Raw genomic sequence first — 18,916 nt, forward strand, 5'->3', positions numbered from 1 at the left:
TGCCTCTGGTCCTCCATTGAGGCCACATTCCCATTCAAAGTCCAATCCTATACATCTTATGAACTATACATTTTTTATAACCTCTATACCAGTCATATTCCTTTTAATTTTGGATCATATCACTGAACTGCCTTGGTGTCTTGCTGTCAAATTTAATTTCCTATTCCAGACATGACTTCTGTGCCAAATAATTGTTACGTATTAGGAAATATTTAATAGTTTCATTGTTTGGAAAATGCAGGGCAATACTCTTGTCATCTAATCGTCTGCGTAGACTCATGACTTGATCCACCTCCCTTTACATTTACAATGGATATATACCTCCATCTAATCAGATGTCAATATATCTCCAGCAAGCATCATGCCTTTAACACTTCCATTCCAATAACCCTTTATGTATAATTCATGTCCCATGCCTTTTTTTGTAGCTTTCCATTATGCTCCTCCATATATTCCTTTGACGAGCATTTTGCATCATCAATACACTGCATCTTTCCACTGCTGCTTCTCTTCAAGAACCATATTTTTTCCTCCAAATCTAAAGTCCATTGCCATCTTCTCCACCAAGCCTAACCCATATATCATTCCACCAAACTTTGTCTATGTAGAAAAGTTCCAAGAACTCTGTATATCTTTTCTATTCTCCTTTTTGTAATTTGTCCAACATCCTTCATGCCAAGTCCATCTCTCACATCTGGCAACTTTTTTTAGTTGCCATCCCCATATTTAGACAGTATCTTTCACTAGATTTGACAATGCATACTGCATACAGGATCAAATAGATCTCTTAAGCCTGAGGCTGGTGTACTTACTTTAAAAAATCCACGACAGAATGGCTGAATCATCCTTTTTGGATATTTTCCTAAAATGAACTTCCATGTGTTAGAAAATGCTTATTTTCAATAACAAATGGGGGAACTTTCAAAGTGGATTAAACATCCATTTAAACACAGTATTCAAAATAAGTACACCATTCTCACCAGGTCTAAAAAGATGTATTTATTAATGTGTGTACTTTGTATCGTGACTTTTAGTGACAGATACTTTTTAAATATATCATCCATAGTTAAATGAAATTGATAGGCCTTTATTACGCCATTATACTGTTACCCAACTCCTAATAATGATATCCTAGTTGTAAAAGTCAACTACTTGATTTCCAATCTTTGCTCCAGTGTGGCAGCTTAGATATCTTCCATCCGCCCTACATTTGTTTCTTGTGTCTAAATTAAATCCCAATAACCCCCAGCATTATTTCTCCCTTCTACCTCAATCTGTGTATTTCTAGAATTCCCAAATAAATCTTGTAATTATATATAGAGAGAGAGTGTCAAAGAAAGATAAGTGAGTGAGTCACAAAATATCTTCACCCACAGACTGGAATATATATATATATATATATATATATATATATATATATATATATATTGTGTACAGCACGATCTATCCATGAGAGCTGTGTTCTCCGCCTCAGGCCTGTCGTATTGTGACTTTTTACATTTGAAGACAGGATCAATCAGATTTAGCAGCTGCATCCTAAACTCGTACCCTGAGACTTGCTAATTAAAAAACTAACACTTTAATGCTAAAATAATGTTTTTCTGCACTTTATGTCCACATTTTGCAGACCCCAATTAATTTAGATCTGCGAAGTTTGATGTCTTTGTACTTAAAGATGCCACCCTGCCGGGCATCAGATTGACCTGCACAAAATGATTTATTAGCAGATACTGCCCTCAAATAATCTGTATTGCGGAGCTCACAGTGGCTCTAGATCTCCCTGGCGGGTTTACCAGCCTCATCTGGTTATTTAGGACGTTTCACATGTTTGTTGGTCATGTCAATGAAGAACGGACTGCATGTTTTAGATTATATCTACAGTAGACGAGGAATGGAAGGATACTTTAATCTTACATTAAGATAAGACTTATGTGCCCTGTTTATTGACATCCTACAAGTTATCCCTGCTTGGTATTTCTTAGGGGTTACCTATATCAAAAGCTCTGTCCTTTTTCGTCCTGTAATGGTTCTGTGGGATATCTAAAAAATTCTTGTAAATATAAAATCCTTCTAGGAATTGTAAAAGAAAAAATGTGTTTTTTTTAATGCCATTTCAGTGAAAAAGTCTTATTGGAAAGTTATACAGTATTCACGCATGTACTAAAATAATTATAGGGAAATTTTGGGCAAATTGTTTATAGGGACCAATTAGATTTTGTCTCGACTTGATTGGTCGTTATGAACAGCTTCACCAGTTCTGATAAAGATATGGAAGAAATGTATTAAAACTGTCTTAAGACAATACTGACACTCATAGAAACCAATCACAAATTTCATTTTACTAAAGCAGTTTAATAAATCAAAGATGAGGTATAATTGGTTGCAATGGTCAAAAAAAGACAGATTCGATGGTAACAACATTCCAAAAAACAAGGGTAGACCATTTATGCCGTAAAGCATTTCTTTACTGTTCCACTTATATACCTGAACACGTAAAGTTCATAGTCATATCGCTCTATGAGACATCTCAGTAGGTAGAATTCAGCAAAAAGATTTGTGCTGACATGGTCTGGCTTCCAGACTGGTGTTCTGTGACAGCTGGGCCAAGGCAAGTCTTCACTTAGTCTGACAACCTGGGTTCAGTTTCCTCTCGCTGTTACTAAGTCCTTGGCCTGATGCAATGTGATGACACGTATCGTTCCACCATATCATGGGTCCTAGTAGAGGTGTCCAGGATCCTGGGCCTAGGATTGCAAGCACAAAGGTGAAGACTGTCCTTGTCTAGATGTCATAGAGGTGTAAACCTAGACCAGGGCAGGGTGAATCTTTTTGCTCAACCCTCCTATTAGGTCATGCCTTTGACAAATCAAGTTCATGAAATTTCTGCCATCCTAAATATTCCACGATCAACTGTGAGTGATTGAAACGTGGAATCATTTAGGAACTGCAGCAACTCAACCCAACGTGGCATACCATGTAAGGTTAGAATGGAGTATCACCGATTGCTGAGACACATAGTTCAAAAAAGCCACCAACGCTCTGCTGACTCAATAACTGCAGAGTCCAAACCTCTTCTGGCATTAACATCAGCACAAAAACTGTGCATCGGGAGCATCATGACATGGGTTTCCATGGCTGAACAGCTACATGCAAGTCTTACATCACCAAGCACAGTGCCAAGTGTCAGATGGAATGGTGTAAAGCAGTTACTACCGGACCCGGGAGAAGTGGAAACATGTTCTGTCGAGTAGCAAATCACGCATCTAACAGTCTGATGGACAAGTCTGGGTTTGGCGAATTCTAGGACAATGTTGCCAGCCTAACTGAAACTTTGTGGGAACAGTTTGGCGAAAGCTCTTTTATGTTCTGGCAAAACTGTGCCCCAGTGCACAAATCAAGGTCCATTAAGGCATAGATAAGGGGGTTTGGTGTGGAAGAAGTTAACTGGCCTCATCGGGCCCTGCCTCAACTCCATTGAACACCTTTAGGATGAACTAGAGTGTAGATTGTGAGCCCAGCCCTCACATCCAACATCAGCGCCTGACCTAACAAATGCTCTTCTGAATGAATGGTCAAAAATCATCTCCATATTAATTCATATGGATTTAGAATTGTTTGTCATAAACGCTCCTGTAGGTGTAATGTGTGAATGTCTCATTATATTTATCCCTATAATGTATCTAACTAAATGTTTGTGACAATTTCTGATGTTAGAGATGAAGTAGTTATCATGGGGGCAAAGAATTTTTTGGCCTTTGTCAGCAATTTCATGGAAGAACACTTAAAGAGCTCTTGTAATGTGCTCTGATCTGCCAGCAACATTTTATAGAGCAGGATTTGCTGAGATTGATGTTTAGATTTAGAGGAAAAGATTTAGTAGATCACATAACCTATGCATTTAACATAATGTCGTTCTGATTTATGGGTCCAGTGCACGGTTTTATTGTCAATAAGGCTGTCAATCATTAATAGGACTGCTCAGTGGACACCTAAGTCCAGAATAGGTACAAGTTTAAAGGATAACTGTACTTTCAAGTACATTTTATAATAAGCGATCCTGTGTGAGTACATAAGGAATAACACAATTTCTTGCCATTATATAACTTGTATCCTGCATTGTCGTCAGTTTTCCCCTCTGCAGGCTCTATCTTTTAATTTGCAATCCACTATGAGCTGGTGGGTGAAGCCTAGCTGCTATGATGTCTCTCATATACTGTATATCATAGAAATGAGGGATTCCAGCTCTTATTTCATAAAAAGATAGAAGCACCAGCAACATGTAGGAAAATAAAGGCAACCTTGTCCTTTGTTAGCATGTAAATTGTCCCCAGTGTGTTGATAGTGATGCAATGTGCATCAGTAACAGTTTTTTTTCATTAAAACCAGCAGTCACTGCTTGCGCAGTGTGTATTGTGGAGTTGGCTTGCGCAATGTCGATCGGGGACTGCGCTGTGTGTAGTACCCAGCTCCACTGACCGTCATGGTGCAAGTACAAGGAGCAGCTCGTCACGGTCCATGCGCAGCTCCCTGATCAACACTGCGTAAGCACAGGATTTTTCAAAGTGGATTTGAGTCAGCGCAACCCCGGGAACATCATTTAAATTGTGTGGGTCACAAGGCAACAACTGTGACCGAATAAAATGAAGCACACGCCTATGACTAAATGAGCAGGTAAGATCTAACTATACAGTGTTTTTTGCACATGATTAGACCACTGTTTTTAATGAAAAAAACATGTTAGTGATGCACATTGCTTCACTAACAACACACTGTGGACAGTTTACATGCTAAAAAGGGCGTGACAGGTTCCCTTTAAATAAGCAGTATTGAGTGGTCTATATGTAAATCAAGATGTGGAATGAGGCAAAAGACTTGTTGGAAATCTCATCTCACCAAGATCTTTCTGAGTCTCCCACTACTTGTTTTCTCCCCATGATCCTCACTACTTCTCCCCCTCCTAATGGGCTTTATTACATGACATTACAGAGGGCCTGCAGTCCGTCTTGTCTAACCTCAATGAATTTCAGCTGTGTTTTTAGAGTGGATGACAAGAAGTTTCTGATTAGTGTGGAAGGAAGCAGAAGATATATTACAAAGGTTTATATATATATATATATATATATATATATATATATATATATATATATATATATATATATATATATATGTGTATTATTTATTGATGCATAATTTGTAGACAGACCAAATCCCTTTTAAAGCTTTTTATCATATTTGCACACAAAACTATGGGTACAATTACTAAACTCATTAAAGAAATAGTACCATTATTTTTTTATTCCTTAAACCTGTTTAAATGTTAGTGTAATGTTGTGTAAGTGTGTTAATACACTTACTAATTGCCAACTTGGTGCTTTTCTCCTCTTCTGAGTCACATAGTGGCTCTTCCAACTTGCTGGCTCACACTGGGCTCTGTGTGACCCAGAAGTGGCTTATACAACATAAGCCTATGGAGTATCAGAACAAGATTCCACAGACTTACATTACAGACAAACCGATTTTCAGCTCTCACACATAGAGCGCAATGTGATCCAGCTGGTCGGAATCGCCAGCCTGTAACACAGAAGAAGACTGAAGCTGTGATGGAAGCAGGGAAATCGATGATCGGTGAGTATATTCAGGGTTGGATTGGCCCAGCGAGGTATCAGGGAAATCCCTGGTGGGCCTTTGCTATGGACGAGAGAGACAGAGGGGGAGGAAGAAAAAAAAAAAGCCTGCGGTTTTTAGGAGCATGGGCCCTTTAAAAGTGCAGGCAGAGAATGTTGTAGGGATGCACACAAATAGCGCTCATTACCTGAACTGCCGCATTGCACATCACGATGAAGCTAATGTTTGTGCATCTGATGTCGCCAGGGTATGACGTCACTGCTATGAGCCGACTGTGACTGGGGCACTTACTGTACATCAGCCGCCGGCCTCAGCTAGGTCAGCAACCATTTTAACAGGAGAGCCAGATCTATAAAAAGAGCACAGGAAGATAAGAGGAGTATTTTTTTTCCTTCTGTGAATGTGGCATGGTATGGGAGCCAGGATGGATATATGGGGTGGAGGCAGGATGCACATATGGGGGTCAGGACAGGGACGTGTGGGGCCAAGATGAATATATGGGAGGGCAGGATGAATATATGGGGGGTAGGATGCACATATGGGGGCCAGCACAGGGGACATATGGGGACCAGGATGGATATGTGAGGGGGGGCGGAATGCACATATGGGGGCCAGGACAGGGACATTTGGGATGGATATTTTGGGGGAGCAGGATGCATTGGGGGGCAGGATTGATATATGTGGGGCAGGATGCATATATGGGGGCCAGGATGGAGATATAGGAGCAACAACAAGGAACATGGGGACGAGGCTGGAAAAGGGACACAGCGGCCAGGCTGGACAAGGGACATGAGGGCTAGGCATTGACATGGGGCGAGCCTGGACATGGGACATGGGGGCCAGCCAGGACAAGGGACATGGGGGCCAGGCTGGATTACATTATTAAATAAAAGCGGTCAAGAGGGACCTAATTACTATCTGAGGGCCAGAATGAAGAACATACATTATTAGTTTAGGGTCCAATTAGGGACAATATTACTGCTGTAATATTATTTACTTTTTAGGAAACTGTTTTTCATCAGGGGATGTGACAAAAAGGAGGTCCTGTTGCTGTGCAGGGTGACACTATGTCACTTTTTTTCTTCACCTAACATAGTGTATAAGTTGGGGAATGTGCTCTAGAAGCGATTAGCTATTGATAACTGTGTATTATTGTCTGCAGAGGTAAGTCCTAGCTGGAAGATTTGATGGTGGTCTGTGCCAGATGAAGAAGAAAAGCGATGATGAAGGACTTCACCTAGAAACATCACTGGTGAGGCAGTGTATTACATGTACACGCACACTATACACTGTATACTATATACAGAGCTCCTGTGTATAATGTCACTGATGATCACTGCAATACCTGTACACTGTACACTATATATAGAGCTTCTGTGTACAGTGATCACTGTATTCAGGGCCATAGTCACCATGAGGGCAAGTTCCAGGACCCTGAGAAACTGGAGGGGCCCACTCGCCGTCAGGGACACCAGCATGCTATGGTACCCCCCCATCATACTGTAAACTGTTTGCAATACTTGCTCTCCCTGTTCCTTCGCAGTTCCAGTCTCTTACATGTCTTCTAACTCTCTGATGTCTCAGGGCAGAGGGCATGATGATGTCACTACAGGGCACCCTCTGTGCTGAGCAGGGCCCATTATTCTGTATGGAGCATTATATGGGGTCCATTATTCTTTATGGAGCCTTATATGTGGCCCATTATTCTATATGGAGCATTATATGGGGCCCATTATGTATGGAGCAATATGGGGTCCATTCTGTGTGGAGCAATATGGGGGGGCAATTTTGTATGGAACATTATATGGGGCTCATTCTGTATGGGGCCCATTCTGTATGGAGCACTATATGGGGTCCATTTAGTATAGACCATTATATGGGCCCATTTTCTGTATGGAACATTATATGGGGCCTATTATACTGTATGGAGCACTATATGGAGCTCATTATACTGCATGGAGCACTATGTGGTGCTCATATTACCGAATTGAGGACTATGTGGTACCCGTAATACTGTATGGAGGACTATGTGGTGCCCATAATACTGTATGGAGGATTATGTGGTGCCTATGATACAGTATGGAGGACTATGTTGTGCCCATAATACTGTATGGAGGACTGTGTGGGTATATTTTACTGTATGGAGAACTGTGTGGTACCCATAATTCTGCATGGGGGACTAAGCAGTGCCCATAATACTGTATGGAGGACTATGTGATAGCCATAATACTGTATTGAGGACTATACTGTCTGGTCTGAAATGAAAACTATTGAATCCCCCCAGGGGACGCACTGCACTGCGAGGATTCGCCGGTTTCTGAGCTATTGTAGAGATTACAATAGATATCACTCATGTAATGTAAGAAGTAAGTGAAATCTTTTGTGTTGTACTAAAACTATATTTCTCTGCCATATCATGAATCGGGGTATGTGTTAAAGGGGCCCAATGAGACTCTTTCGCCCAGGACCCACGAAAACCTGGAGTAAGTTCTGACTGTATTACCTGTTCACTTACAGTATACACTGTATACTATATACAGAGCTCTTGAGTTGTTAATATTGTGGTTTGTATTCATGATCAGTATTGTAGTATTTGGTCACTATGTGGTGCTAATTTGTGGTCTGGTCATGGTGTGGCAATATTTTTCCCTTTTAAGTGGTATTATTCGGTGACTATGTGGTGGTAATATTTGTGTCCCATTCATGGTGTGATGATATTTCTCCTTTGTACACTATGTGGTATTATTTGGTCACGATGTGGTGGAATATGTAGTACAGCCATGGTTTGACAGTATTTCTCCCAAGTACATGGTATTATTTGGTCGCTATATGCTGGTAATGTGATCTTGTCATTGTGTAGTGGTATTTGTTCCTTGTATGTGGTATTATTCGGTCACAATGTGGTGGTCATATGCAATTTGATCATGGTGTGGTGGTATTTGTTCCTTGTATGTGGTATAATTGGTCACTATGTGGTGGTAAAATGTGGTCTGGTCATGGTGTGATGGTATTTGTTCCTTGTATGTGGAATTATTTTGTTGCTATATGCTGGAAATATGTGGTCTGGTCATGGTGTGATGGAGTTTCTCCCATGTATGTGGTATTATTGGTCTTGGTATAGTTGACTGTGTTGGGTATGGAGGTCATTTATTATCTCTGATATTAATTAGGAGAAGATTCTTTATTTCCATTAGTGATTAAATATTTGAAACACAGCACAGTTCTCTGGTGAAAACAAGTAATACTAGTCACCTCTCCACAGGATAAGTGATAACGTATTGATTGATGGGGATCTGACTGCTGGGACCCAATCAGCTGAATGTGGAGCTTTTATCCCCATTAGACTGGAGTGGCATGTGCGACTTAACTACAGATCCATTCATTCCCTCAATGGCTGCGAGCGCTGCTCCTGTTTTTTTCTGGAAGCCCCAAAGAGAATGAATGGCGCTGCGATCAGACATCCACCTGCCACTCCATTTTAACATGGGGATAAGAGTCCTATCAGGGATAAAACTTCACCATTCTTCCGATCAGTGCAGTTTCCAATAGTTGGACCTTAACGACCAATAAGTTTTCATCTATCCCAGACATGGGCAAAGTATGAGTATGTGTTTGTTTTCAGTTATTTATGTATATGTTTGGCTGCACATGGGTAGGCTATGGCTGTCTTACTGTGGACATGGGGAGGCTATGGGGGTCTTACTGTAGACATGAGTAGATTATGGGTGTCTTACTGTGGACATGGGGAGGCTATGGGGGTCTTACTGTGGACATGAGGAGGCTATGGGGGGGTCTTACTGTGGACATGAGGAGGCTATGGGGGTCTTACTGTGAACATGGGGAGGCTGTGTGGTCCTCATATGCTGGACATGGAGAGGCTGTGTGGACCTCATATGCTGGACATGGTGAGGCTGTGTGGGCCTCATATGCTGGACATGGGGAGGCTGTGTGGGCCTCATATGCTGGATATGGGGAGGTTGTGTGGGCCTCATATGCTTTACATCAGGGGGCTGTGTGGGGCTCATACGATTTATAGAAGAGGCTGTATTTGTGTACAAACAGTATATTATTATTATTATTATTATCATTTATTTATATAGCACCATTAATTCCATGGTGCTGTACATGTGAAAAGGGGTTACATACAGGGTTATATCATTAACAGTAAACAAATTTACAATGACAGACTGGCACAGAGGGGAAAGGACCTTGTCCTTGGGGACTTACATTCTTCGGAATAATGGGGAAGAGACAGGAGGTCAGGGTGCTGCAGTACTGGTGGTGGTGAGGCGGCAGCTCTGGTGGTGAGGTGGCACTTCGGGTGGTTGGTGAGGTGGCAGCTTGGTTGGTTGGTGATGTGGCAGCTCGTGTGGTTGGTGAGGTGGCAGCTATGGTGGTGGCAACGCAGTGGCTCGGGTAGTTGGTGACGTGGCAGCAGTTCGGGTGGTTGGTGAGGCGGCAGCTCGGGTGGTTGGTGAGGCGGCAGCTCGGGTGGTTGGTGAGGCAGTAGAATGGTTATTGCAGGCTGTAGGCTTTCCTGAAGAGATGGGTTTTCAGGCTCCGTCTGAAGGCTCTGAGGGTGGTGGATAATCGGACGTGTTGAGGCGTGGAATTCCAGAGGATGGGGGATATTCGGGAGAAATCTTGGAGGCAGTTGTGTGAGGAACGAATAAGTGTGAAGGAGAGTAGAAGGTCTTGGGAGGATCGAAGATCACTTGAGGGAAGATAGTAGGAGATTAGTTCAGAGATATAGGGAGGGGACAGGTTATGGATGGCTTTGTAGATCAGTGTTAGTAGTTTGAACTGGATTCGTTGGGGAATTGGGAGCCAGTGGAGGAATTTGCAGAGGGGAGAAGCAGGGGAGTAGCGAAGAGAGAGGTGGATTAGCCGAGCAGCAGAGTTGAGGACAGACTGGAGCGGTTCAAGGGAGTTAGCGAGGAGGCCACAGAGGAGAGTGTTGCAGTAATCGAGGCGCAAGATGATGAAGGCATGCACAAGAGTTTTACTAGATTGTGTGTGGAGGAAGGGACTGACTCTGTCAATAGATTTGAGTTGGAGGTGACAGGAGGTGGCAAGAGTTTGGACGTGTGGTTTGAAGGACAGGGAGGAGTCGTGAGTTACCCCGAGGCATCGGATTTCAGGTGCGGGAGAGAGCATGATGCCGTTTACCATAATAGATAGATCAGGTAGGGGGGATATGCGAGATGGGGGAAAGATGATGAGTTCGGTTTTGTCTACATTGAGTTTTAGGAAGCAGAGTTGAAGAAGGAGGATATGGCTGACAGACACTCCGAGATTCTGGACAGCAGAGAGGCGACATCTGAGCCAGAGAGGTAGATCTGAGTGTTGTCCGCATATAGATGATACTGGAAGCCATAGGACTTTATGAGTTGTCCTAGGCCAAGGGTATAGATGGAAAAAAGTAGGGGCCCTTAGACAGAGCTTTGAGGGACTCCAACAGAGAGCGGGGGGTGAGGAGGTAGTGTGGGAGTGGGAAACGCTAAATGTGCATTCAGAAAGGTATGAGGCAATCCAGGACAGAGCAAGGCCTTTGATGCCGAGGGAAGAAAGAATCTGTAGCAGTAGGCAGTGGTCGACTGTGTCAGAAGCAGAGGACAGGTCGAGAAGGAGGAGGATGGAGAACTGTCTCTTAGCTTTGGCTGTGAGTAAGTCATTAGTAATTTTGGTCAGAGCAGTTTCGGTGGAGTGGTGGGGGCGGAAGCCAGATTGGAGGTTGTCAAGGAGAGAGTTAGATGAGAGGTGGGGGAAAAGTTGACCATGGACATGCTGCTCAAGGAGTTTGGAAGCAAACGGGAGCAGTAATATGGGGCGATAGCTGGGCATAGCAGTTGGATCAAGGTTAACTTTTGTGAGGATGGGTGTGATGGCATGTTTGAAGGCAGAGGGGAAAGTACCACAAGATAGCGATAGGTTGAAGAGATAGGTTAGGGCTGGAATGAGCGTGTTAGTGAGGTTGGGGAGCAGGGGGGAAGGGATGGAGTCAAGTGCACAGGTGGTGAGGTGTAATTTGGAAAGGAGGCGAGTAAGTTCTCCTTCAGTGATGTTGGAGAGGGAAGTTGTTGGGGAAGTGCAGAGGTCTGGAATATGGAGTGGTTGGGGTGGTGGAACAGTAAAGGTTTGCCTTGCTTGGTCTATCTTCTTTTTGAAGTAGGTGGCAAAGTCCTCAGAAGAGATGAGGGGAGTTGGAGGTGGTAGTGGCGGGCGGAGGAGAGAGTTAAATGTGCTGAACAGTTGTTTTGGGTTGTAGGATAATGAAGATACAAGGTTAGTGAAATAGGTCTGTTTAGCAGAAGTGAGGGCTAGTTTGAAGGCAAGTGTAGCTTGTTTGAAAGCAGTGAAGGGTAATGTTGGCATACTTAATTCTGCTCAATATGGAGTGATAATTAATATTAATTATAATTAGTTTCAGCCTATTGGTTCAGCCCTCCACAACAGTCACGGTCTCTCATGTGGCCCCTCAGGAAAATTAATTGCTCACCCCTGACCTATCCTGTTGAGACCATGGATCAGTAATAACTTGTTTTAACCAAAGAACCCGTTTAGTGCAAACTACTGTAACTGTACATTCCAGTTATAGCATGTGCTCAGTAGATGTGCAGGAGCCACCTGTGTTTTACAGTCGATGCTCCACTATAACGGGGAGAACGGCTAACAGGTATTTGCATATATCTGTTAGATGGGCTTCTAGAGTCCATTCCCCCTGTGGGCCACAGTCACCCCAGTCAGACCCGGAGTATATTAATACACTTAGGCCACGTTCACACGTTCAGTATTTGTTCCGTATTTTAGCTCAGTATTTCGAAGGCAAAACCACAAGTGGGTGATAAATACAGAAGTGGTGCCGTGTTTCTATTATACTTTTCCTCTGATTGTTCCACTCCTGATTTTGACTTACAAATACTGAGGTAAAATACTGACCAAATACTGAACGTGTGAACATGGCCTATCACTACATTAGAAAGGAATAACAAAAGGAATAACAGGAGTGCTTCTTTAACCTTAGCAATATGAAACTTGAGTGTTTACCATGACAGGTTCCCTTTTAGTCAACTCTTTCCAGCCTGAAATGATTGATAAAATGGAGCAATAGTTTGAAGACAACAAATTGCAGTCAGCTGCCAAACAAATTCCTGTAATGCTTATTACATAAAGTTTACTGTCCTTGTCTCTTGTTGTGTTAGGTCGTGAGAAGGGCAGACACTTATGTACTGACCAAATGTTAGGCAGTCACAATCAGCCAATTGTCTTCCTGTGAAGATGAGAAGTGAATGTTTGATGTGAAGGGAATTTGAGGGTTGTGTGCTGGTCTCAGATCCAAAGGCAGAGGTCTGGGGCTCAGCTGTTCCCAAGATACATGGACACTGGCGACTGAATGTAGACACTCCGAGAGGGCACTCCAGGGCTCTGAACAACGGACAGCACAAGAGTGATCTCTCTGACAATAATTGTTGCCTTCCTCGAGTGTTATTTGCTTTTAACTCATCAATGACTGGTGTGCATTTGTGCTAAGCCTTTACTGCCCTTTGAATTTAAGAATGTGTGTCAGTCTTGGTACCTTTACTCTGTAACAGCAATATAGATACTGAACGATTTTCATTCGTTGTGCTAGATTCAATTTTCATCCATTGTTGGCCCGTGTGTCCGCTTTACCATCATTTTTCTCATATGCAATGAAAAAGTAAAAAGCATCCAAGCATCTCCTACCAAACAGTAGAAGACAGATAGCGATCGGATAACGCACAGATGTAATTCATGTGCTCTCCGTTTTTTTTCACTAAACCATTTATTTCACTCATGATTGATTAAAAATGGACATGTCTCCGCTTTCTTTTGTGGATACTCAGTCTGCAAATAGACACTGACTGATGACCATCAGAGACCATCATAGATCACATATGTGAAATATGATGTCTGAATGGGGCCTTGTTTACGTAACCTCCTTGAAAAAAGTCTTCTCATAGGACCACACACAATCTATAAGTGTGGTTACAGTATGTGGTTGGCTACCCCAGTGAAGATGGTCATATATACACTAGATGGTGGCCCGATTCTAACGCATCGGGTATTCTAGAATATGTGTGTAGTTTATTTATGAAAAATTTCAGAATAATGCAATGAATACACAGAATTCGGCCGGCCGGGCGCAACCAATTAGCGAAGCGTGGTTCAAATCCTGCGCCAATTCGCAGCCTGACTGCGTCTGTCGCTGATTGTTCGCAGCCGGCCGGGCACGACTAATCAGTGAAGCCAGGGCGAGCTCCAGGTTTTTGAGGGCCCCGGGCAAAAGAGTCTAACAGCCCACGTAGCATATAACACAGCCCACGTAGTATATAGCACAGCCACGTAGTATATAGCACAGCCACGTAGTATATAGCACAGCTGCGTAGTGTATAGCACAGCCACGTAGTATATAGCACAGCCACGTAGTATATAGCACAGCCACGTAGTATATAACACAGCTACGACATATAGAACTCAGCCACATGGTATATAACACAGCCACGTAGTATATAGCACAGCTGCGTAGTATATAACACAACCACGTAGTATATAGCATAGCCATGTAGTATATTGCAGCCACGTAGTATATTGCACAGCCACGTAGTATATAGCACAGCCACGTAGTATATAGCACAGCCCATGCAGTATATAACCCAGCCCACTTAGTATATAGCACAGCCCACGTAGTATATAGCACAGCCCCGTAGTATATAGCACAGCCAAAGTAGTATATAGCACAGCCCACACAGTATATAGCACAGCCCACGTAGTATATAACGCAGCCCACGTAGTATATAGCACAGCTCACATAGTATATAGCACAGCCCACGTAGTATATAGCACAGCCCACGCAGTATATAACACAGCTACATAGTATATAGCACAGCCCACGTAGTATATAGCACAGCCCATGTAGTATATAGCACAGCCCATGCAGTATATAACACAGCCCACACAGTATATAACACAGCCCATGTAGTATATAGCACAGCCCACACAGTATATAACACAGCCCACGTAGTATATAACACAGCCCATGTAGCATATAGCACAGCTCATGTAGTATATAGCATAGCCCACGTAGTATACAGTACGGCCCACACAGTATATAACACAGCCATGTAGTATATAGCACAGCCACATGGTATATTGCACAGCCACGTAGTATATAGCACACCCCACATAGTATATAGCACAGTGACGTAGTATATAACACAGCCCACGCAGTATATAGCACAGCCCATGCAGTAAACAACACAGCCCATGTAGTATATAACACAGCCCACGTAGTATATAGCAATGTGGGCACCATATCTCTGTTAAAAAATAGTTATATACTCACCTTCCGGCGGCCCCTGGATCCAGCCCAGGCCTTTAGCGATGCTCCTCGCGACGCTCCATTCCCAGTAATGCCTTGCGGCAATAACCCGTGATGATGTAGTGGTACGTCATCTGGGGTCATTGCCGCAATGCATTTTTGGGACCGGAGCATCGCGAGGAGCGGGAAAGGCTGCCGCTGACGCCGGAAGGTGAGAATATAATGATTTTTAAAATTATTTTTAACTTTATATGTTTTTACTATTTATGCTGCATAGGCAGCATCAATAGTAAAAAGTTGGTCACACTTACAGGGTTAATGGCAGCGTTAACGGACTGCGTTATGTCGCGGTGTAACGCCGTTTAACAGACTGCTAAAACGCTATGTGGGCGCTGACTGGAGGGGGCACTAACTGGAGGGGAATAGGGAGGGGCCAATTCGCGGCCGGACTGTGCCTGTCGCTGATTGGTCTTGCCCAGCCGGCCGCGACCAATCAGCGATGTGGGATTTCCATAACAAACAGACAGACAGACGGAAGTGGACCTTAGACGATTATATATATAGATACTGTACTAACAGGTTGAGTAAGCTACGGATTATCAAAAAATGTCCAGATAATTTTAAAATGTTACCAAATTTTGCCAGAACCATACTGTTGTTTTAGTCATTTCCAGTATTTTGTCTCTTAAAACATAAAGCCATAGTTGAGCCCAAATTAACCCAGGAAATATAGCTGCATTCTAACTTTACATAATCATTAACAAACCTATATTAAAAGTATTCTGCTCTAAACCACAAACTGTATTTGGAGCGCCCCCATGGGGCCGTGGGGTACTCGGTACCGGGTCCTGCGGTTCACAGGGGGATGTCACGATGGCTAACGGTCCGTGGCCCTGGGACGTCCGTGTAAAAGGGAAGGGTATACCTTCCCAGAGGTGAAGTATGTCCCCAGGGTTTCCCGGTGTGTAGATGGTGGTATTGCGAGAGGCGCAGTGAAGAACGAGGACACAAGGTTGCAGTCTCTTTACCTTTACTGAAGACTTCAGCATCCACAGTCCAGAGCACCAGATCACAGGACAGGCAGAGTCCGGCCGGTTTGGAGGCAAGTCCAGAGTCCCCTTGTCCAGGTGGTAATTAATAGCCTTCCCTTGCACTGCAGTGTTGCAGTTCCTTACTGCCTAAGGCTTCACATAAGGTCCTCACAGATGTAATGTCTCTCTGTTTCCCAGATAAAATAGGACAAACCCGTATGATTGGTGGCTTGAGGTGGTTTATAGGGACTCTAGCATGTCCCAGCCTCTAAGGGGTGCAACCGTGCCTCCTGAGTGTAGGGCGGACAGGTAACGTGAAATTAGCTGTCCTGCCGGTATCTGGAGCAAGGCATAAAAGGTTGTTACTCCCTCGGTGTTCCAGCTACCGGGATTCTGCACCTCAGAAGAAGGCAGCCTGCGTAGGGCTGGTCCCCTTCTGATATCCACTCCTTTGCTACGACTTCCTTGCACGCTCGCTGCAATACAGTTCTGCCTTCGATGTCTCTTTCTAGGAGCTGCAGCTCTGAGGGCATGCACAGCTCTGTGTCCTTCTCCTTTGTTCTCTGACAGGATCTCACCCCTGCCAGGGACCAACTAACTGATCGGAGGTCAGCCAGCAACTGACTAACTTTCCCTACAGGTGACTAGTTTTACCTATTTGGGGAGTGACCTAATAAATAGGAGCAAGAGCTCCCCCTGGTGGCCTGGAGTGTGAAATGTGTTGCATGTTTGTGATACCTGAATGCAGCTATCCTTCTTTGCCTCCAAACGTAGCATCACTCTCCCCGAGAGGAAAGCAATACCACTGCGACGACCAGGACCCTGGGGTGCCGCATATTTACTAGTGAGAGCTGGAAAGAGTGTATCCGATTAGTACATAACCATGTTAGTTCATAAGGGACCCCCACTGCAAAATGCAAACAAATTTATATAATTTATATAATGTGATTTTCTGGATTTTATTCTTGATATTCTCTCAGTGTTAAAATTAACCTACCCTTAAAATTATAGACTGTTCATTTATTTGTCAGTGGGCAAACTTAAAAAATCAGCAAGGGATCAAATAATTATTTTCCCCACTCTATAAGGGGATTTCATATAGAACTCATGTCAGATAAGTCTATACAGTGTAACAGGGCATACATTAAACATAGCAAGAAATTCATCCATATGACTGCTCATCTGTATCTCTTGCTGTGTACAGCCTTGACACTGTTCCCCTCCGTCATAGATTTCCTCAGGAGGCTTGAGGAAAATATGGCATCAGTGCATAATGTCCATCATGCAGGTAATGCAGGTAATGTGGACAGATTGCAGGTCTTATCTCATCGCTATATTGGTAAATAGTTTTTAATAATTTCTAATAAAGGTTACATTTTAAAGTGTTATTCTTCTATAAGCTTCTAATTACTACCCTTCATATTTTTGTATTTTTATAAGGTTGCATCATCTGTAGGAGTTTAAAATTCACCTACATGCATTTTCTTACAGAAACAAAGACAAATTTCCTAATAAAGTGATTTGTAAAGTATCAGAACTTTCCACGCTGGGCAAAATTATGAAAAAAAAAGAAATAAATATTTAATTACCCTTTAATGGTTGATGGACCAAGTTGAATGCCCAAACATGTGGTCCTATGAGGTTAGGTTTTAATGATTGTCTATTTGTACTTACCTATAGTAAAAATATATTAGGATATATTATAAAATCTATATATTTCTCAAGAATGGGAACACCATGGTTATGTTCCAGCATAGTTCGGTAGTAGATCAAAGTGTGCATCACATACATGTGCTACAACTACAGTGTGCACTAAGACATAGAAAAGTGGAATCATCGGTATGGTGGAGTCTCCTCGGCCAGACAGATAAAATGTTTTTGTATGTTTAAAAGCCGCAGGTTAAGATTGGCCATTGGGACCTAGATGAGATGAAACTACTCTTCCACTCACATACTGGCAATAAATGTAAGCCCAGACAGCAATAGGCATTGTGCACAATTAGAAAATAATACAGCAATTACTTGACGTTTCTAGAGGTGAGAGAAATTTGCAAATGTTCCCCTTGCCGGAAGCACCATATGCCGAGGTTTCTTTTCATTAAGAACAAATCCTACTCATCTTGCAGTGATACATTTCCTCATCTCCCTATTCCCTTCAATTATTTTGTACCTTTTTTTTCAATTTTGATGCTGAAATTTAAAATATAAGTGTTGTATATGAAGGAAAATCACTGGATCCAGTACGGCAAGACTGTCAGGTGCTGGCTGCCAAACAACTGAGGAGTAGGAAGCAGGTCCGAAAAGCAGATGTTCTTCCCTTCTGATACCTACATTATTCTCGCACCTATGTCAAATCTCGTGAAACACTGAGAAGTTCACCACCACATATTACAGAAATACATAGATGCAGCACAAGGGAAAGCACACAAGCGACCTGTAGCTCTCCAGACAATGACAGATTACAAAAGCCTGCATATGGAGACACCTGTCAGCTTTCTGAGACAAACAGCTTTTGGAATTGTAGTCCAAAGTAAAGATTTCCCACCGATGAACAGTCCAAGATTTGGAACATTACACAACAACACCATATGCGCTGAGATATTTTGCTACTATTGGAATTGCTGGTTTCATAGCAACAACTCTGAGCATTTAATTTTTACAATGGCCCGCATGGAAAACATTTAATAATTTGATGCATGCCAAAGTACTGGCAAAGAGTCATTGTTAAGATGGCCCCCATATTTCTTTAATTAAAGTAAGCATGTATTCAGTAAATGACCTTTTCTTAAAATCATGTCAAATTATTATTTTTTTCATATTCAGATCTATATTTAAGAAAAAAACCAACACATAAATCTTGCAATTTTCACAGTGGCCACTGGGCCTAATTCTAGTTTCATAGGGCCCGAATCATCAAGAC

Source organism: Ranitomeya imitator, chromosome 2 (genome assembly GCF_032444005.1).
Source record: "Ranitomeya imitator isolate aRanImi1 chromosome 2, aRanImi1.pri, whole genome shotgun sequence".
Lineage (NCBI taxonomy): Eukaryota > Metazoa > Chordata > Amphibia > Anura > Dendrobatidae > Ranitomeya > Ranitomeya imitator.